We start from the raw sequence: 6,059 nt of genomic DNA, 5'->3' as shown, positions 1-6,059 counted from the left end.
TTATGTGTTCAAATAATGAATTCCTTGGCTATCCCTACTGGGTCAGGGAACCCTTAATGATGGTCCCTAACTCAGTCTTAGTCCAAGGGACGCACAATGTTGAAGGCCCCTCTTGACATGGGCCAATTCCCATGACAGAGAGATCAAACCTTGTGAGTGACTGGTGATGACAAGGCAACAGTGCTGGTGAAGCAGGAAGGGAAGAGAAGAGATGAGGCGAGGCAATGGAGGGAGCAGAGGGCGTAGAGGAAGAGGCAGCGATGGAAGAGTTTCATCCAGAGACAGTCTCTGTTGGTTTTTTATGTAGCTCAGTGGTTCAGCCCTTGCCTAGCATGTGGGAGACTCTTGATTCCATCTCCAGCATCACAGAGAAAAACGTTTTGATTTACCAGTTGCAGAGAGGCTATAGGCTGCATTTAGAAGTGTCCAAGTACCATTTAAAACAAGTCTTCTGTTCTTTTTTTTTTTCCTTGGTTTTAAAACTGGATTTTGGCAAATGAGCAAACCAATTTTGGAATTTCAAAAGATCCTGTTTTGGTGATTGGAGGCTTTTTTTAAAAAACCATTTCTTTTTTAAAAAAATCTTTATTGGGCTGGGGATGTGGCTCAAGCGGTAGCGCGCTCGCCTGGGATGCGTGCGGCCCGGGTTCGATCCTCAGCACCACATACCAACAAAGATGTTGTGTTCGCCGAGAACTAAAAAATAAATATTAAAAAAAAATTCTCTCTCTCTCTCTCTCCTCTCTCTTTAAAAAAATGTATTTAAAAAAATCTTTATTTTTTATGTAATTCTTAAATTTATATATGACAGCAGAATGCATTACAATTCTTATTACATATATAGAGCACAATTTTTCATAACTCTGGTTGTATACATAGTATATTCACAACAAATCGTGTCTTCACACATGTACTTTGGATAGTAATGATTGGTTGGAGTTTAGGATCATACTTAGTCAGATTAGACCACTTTCCAAGGTACCTGAAAGATGAAGCTTCTTAAGTGTCATGCACGAGACCAGCTGGGGCACAAATGGAGAGTCCCCAGTAGAGAGACCCAGTGTGGAACATTGGCTTCCTGTAACTTTGGTTCCTGTTCTAGGTCAAGCGTGTTTCTTGTGGGTATGGCTCCCCAAGGAATCACCATGGAGAGCCTAACACCTCTTCATGTGTCACAGGAATCCAATTGCCTATGGTATGTGTGGTGCTTGAGGTGCCAGGTTAGCAGCCACTACATGCACCTCCTGGAGAGCCAAAAGTTTCCTAAAGATGTTCTTCTGGTGGCAGAACCCATGAGACCACTGCAGGCCACAGACCAACATCTCAACCTGTCCACTGAGGCAACTGGACATCTAGGTCCCCTACCCCAGTTGGCACAGACATGATGAAACCCCTCCCCACCATGGCAGGGACCCCCTGGCTGGAGAGTCTAGAAGGGTAATCTGAGGTGATGTTCACACAGGGCTCAGGACTGGCTGGCACATTCAGCTCCTTAGCACTCAGATGGCCTTTTCTGTTTTGCTCTCTTACTCTTCTCCTCTGGGTCACAAGGAGGCTCAAAGACTTAAGCATGAGCAGGTGACATGGAGAGTAGCATCTGGTTTCCTATTAACCAGCCTTCCACTTATCCACACATCCCTCCTCACCCTCTGGGTTACTTAATGTGGCAGAAATGGCTGGTGGCCTTCCAGTATCTACCTACTATTCTCTTCTTTAGTAACAGAGCCTCCCTTTTTATCAGGGTACCTTGCTTTCTGGCCAAAAGACATTTCCCAGTCTCTTTGCAATTATTTGGGCCATGTGATTTTACAAGTAGAAGTTGTAAAGAAATCTAGGGACCAGGAGCTTTCAAGGAGGCATGGCAGCTTCTCCTCTTCTTCCATTCCAATCTCTGAACAGCAAATGTGATGGCCACTGCTCCGGCAGCCATACTGGACAATGAGAAGAGTGGCTGCACACAGGGATGAAGGCAGAGAGAAGGAAGGTGCCATCTTCATGGGGTTGCCCTACCAGCCCTGTGTTGCTGTCTCTGGGCTTCTTTAATGTGTCAGAGAAATACACTTCTATCTTGTTTTCACTACTATCCTTCGTAGGGTTTCTCTTGTGTGCCAGTGATGCTAATCCTGATGTGAGTTGAAATGTGAGTTGAAGGACAATCTCTCTGTTGTTCTCTTTTCATTGAGACATCCTATGAGAATCAGCAGGGACCTTAAGTGTATGGAGTCCACAGGTTCAAGGACTATCTGGTGTACAGTTTTTTTTTTTTTTTTAATTGAACCCAGGGGCACGTAAGCACTGAGCCATTACCCTAGCACTTAAATTTTTTTTTTTTTTAAATTTGGAGCTAGGGTCTTGCTAGAGAGTTGTCTATGTGTTATCTTATGAACCAGGAATGTCCACAGGTTATTCATGAATTGGGGACATCTATGGCTTATCCCATGAGCTAGCATGAGTATGTGCTAACCCCACTCCCCAGATGAGTAAACCAAGGTTTAGAAGGATTTGCTGAAAGCCACAGAGCTGTGAGTGGGGGAGCTGAGGTTCCCAATCATCTGCATTCTATGCCTGTCTGTCAACATTTGAGTTTGCAACCTTTGACCTCCTAAACCTGCTCCGTTTCATAGAGGAAAACACTAGAGACAAGGAGGAGGAAATATTTGCAACCATTGTCCCAGAACAGTGATCCTTTCACTTTCTGAATGTAGCCCTCATTGCTCTGAGGCTTACTTTTTAAAAAAAATACTTTTTTCTCTCTTCTCCCCTCTCCCACTCCCTAACAAGATTAGGGAGACAGGGTTACCTTTTCCTTCCCTAGTTAGCTGCCCTCCCACACACCCACTACAGGAAGGAGATGCCTGCTGGAGATCTGGGGAGTGACTATCTCCCAAATTCACAAATGAATCCTATCAAGCCATCTGGGAGCCCTGGGACCCCCTACCAGAGCACACCTGGAATGTAACCCTTAAGGTTCCTTTAAAACCCCTCTGTGCCCCCTGATCAGGAGAGTCACAGCCTTTGGGACAGGAGTCCCTTGTGTTTCTCCTTTGCTAGCAAAGCCATAAATCTTCTTTTTCCTTTTTCTCAAAACTGTGTCCTCATTATTAAATCGGCATTGATTGGCATTGTGGACAGGGACAGAGCTTTCAGCTACAGTCATACTGTGTCAAAATGGGGAGCTGGTTCCCTGCTGCACCATGAGCAACTAGAGTGGGTTTCCCCTCTATTGTCAGTGCCTGGAACAGAGCCAGCCTAGGAGACTGTGAGCTGAACAAACAGGGGACCCACCCTCAGCCACATGGAGCCAGAGCAGAGCCAGGATGCAAACCCAGGACTCCTGCCTGCCCATGCCTCTTCCTGCCACCAGGCTCTTGTCCAACCTAACCTGCTTTCTTCTGATGCTGACAGAAAACAAGCACACTGGCTCTGACATCTAGCACATTCACATCCAGCCCAGGTTGCACTTCTCACCAGCTGTGCCCACTTTGAGCCTTGGTTCTTCCCCCCGTGATGGGGCTAATCATGGTGTCCACCTCACAGGGAAGATAAGGTGAGATCATACATGTGATCCTCTCTCAGGGTGACCAGCATAATAGGTGCTCAATAAATAATAGCTATTGTGATCTTTTGTATGAACGTGTGTGGTGGGGAGGCATGACTGCAGACACCTGGAAATCCTCACCCTTAGGCAGCAACTTGCCCTCCCTTAACCCAGGCAGCAGCAGTCCTGCTGCCCATGAGGGCTTCTGCTGCACCCCAGGACAATAGTTGAACTGCCCACTTACATCCTGCTATTTCTCCAACACACAAATACTCTTCTCTCCACCAGGCCCCAGACTAGGGCAGCAGATCCGGAGAGAAAACTGGCATTGGGGACAGGAACAGATTAGCTATCTTGATTAGACTATCAACATTAGCCAAGGCCATGTGACATTTTGATGCAAGGAATGTGATGGCAAGTCTCTTGGGAAGGGAACAAGAGTCTTCCTCAGGAAAGGTGCCCCCACTCCCAGGGATTGCTGGGAGTGCTGAATACATTTCCCAGGCTCCCCTGCAACTCCACATGGCCAGGTGCCCAAGCTGTGGTGGGCTGGAGAGAAACCTAAGGCTTCCAAGTCTGGGTCTCCCCAAGCCCTCATACTCTCTCCCCCTTGACTGCAAGGAACAAAGATCACAGACAGGGTGACCTTGAGCAATAGGCTGCAGGCTCAGCCTGAGGTCCCAGAAGGATTGAGAGGACACGGCCTCCCACCCAGAATTGTTACCCGAGCAAGAACTCTATGGGCATGATGTGGGGGTTATTTGTAATATTCTCTGTGCTACAGGAGCTAGGGTTACCCTCACTAATGTATCTTCCTTGAAAGTAAAGAAAAAAAATTTTTTTTTTTCATGTAGCTTTTCCCCTTCAAACTTTTAAAAGTTACATTTGTTGTCTTGGTACTGTGTTACCAAAGCTATCCTTGCAACTGAGTTCGTGGTTTCTCTGGAGAGAACTCCTGACCAGTTTTCTGGTGTTCTTGTATTCTTTCACATTGGGATTCATTATTTCTGTTTTGTTTTTGTTTTGCTTTGTTTTGTTCTGTCAAAGTGAGTCAGAGCTCAGAATAGATTTCTCAGGAAGGCTATGTGAGTTAGAATTCCTGCATGTGTGAGAACATAGCTCTGATGCCTTCTTAGATCAACTCATGCTGTGAGCATAACACATCTGGGGAAGGTGCCTGTCTCCATCCCTCCTCCAGCTGTCTGTGGACATGTGCCCTCTGTGGGTGACAGAACTCAGTAACTCAGGGTCAGCTTGTCTCACCCAGGGTCCTGGTAGGAGCCAGGTGATGCACTACAACAGAAAAAAAAAAAAAGATAGTTTAATTAAGGAATTATTTTAAAAGGTGTGGCCAGGGGTGGTGGGTGTGGTCAGTGTCCTACCCAGAGGCTCTCGTGCCCTTGGCATCACTGCTACATGGCAATGGCTACTTATGCTAATACCTCAGCCTCAATATCTATCATCTATCTATCTATCTATCTATCTATCTATCTATCTATCTATCTATCTATCTATCCATCTCTCCCCTCAGGTGTTAACCAGCTATGGGAGTGAGCTTAGCCAGTTATGCTGATCTGACTGAAAGTGCCAGGAAGTTAGTGTCCTGGAAGCAGTCCTAGAAATACAGAGCAGGCCTGGGGGTGGAGCTCAAGGGTGGAGTCCTTGCCCAACATGTGGAGGTCCTGGGTTCAATCCCCAGAACTACACAAAGCAAATACCAGAGTGGGTGGATAAGCCCGCAGCTTCCTGGCCCCTCAGTTGGGGTGACTCAGACACATCGTCCATCATCTCCCAGACTGACCAGGGCCTGGAGCTCCAGGAGTAGAGGTAGTAACCTGCCCACTGGCTTCCTCCGCTCCCTGTCTTATTCCTGCTCTATCCCTCCTGTGTGTCCTGGGATTTCTTCCCAGGTCAACTATTTGCATTCCAAAGTATCTCAGCCTCTGCTTCTGGGGAAACCCTACTCCAGAGAACAGAGTTTAGGGAAAGAACGGGTCATAGAGTAACTGGGGGCTGGTTTAGGAAGGAAGGAAGGAAGGAAAGAAGGAAGGAAGGAAGGAAGGAAGGAAGGAAGGATGGAAGGAAGTAAGAAAGGAACAAACTAGCTAACTAACTTTACCCTTGGAGAAAGGGCAGGAGGGGACCTGGAGAGGGAGGGGATTGTATGGAGAGGAAAGCCTGCCATCAACCAGAGCCATGGCAGAGCCATGACCACCCCCATGACTGCAGGGAGGGAGAAAGAATAAACACCTGGCTTCTGCCTCCCTCTCACCCAATCTGCCTGTGCCCATCATTGACCAAATAAAACCAGAAGCCAGAGGGCAAGGGGGCCTGTGGTGTTACCCAGAGTGCAAGGCTGGGGCACAGAGCTGTGGCAAAATGTAGAGTGCGACTGGAGGACACACAGGGGACCTCAGGAGGACACACAGACTCTGCTTTCCTGGGTATCTAGTCTGCCCAGAAAGCAGAATTCCAGTAGCCTAGAATCTGGGAAATTGAAATTGCCCCCCTCACCCCCAAC

The sequence above is a fragment of the Spermophilus citellus genome (assembly GCF_964194105.1).
Source record: "Spermophilus citellus genome assembly, chromosome: 4".
Taxonomy (NCBI): Eukaryota; Metazoa; Chordata; class Mammalia; order Rodentia; family Sciuridae; genus Spermophilus; species Spermophilus citellus.
Note: the sequence above shows the minus strand (reverse complement) of the source record.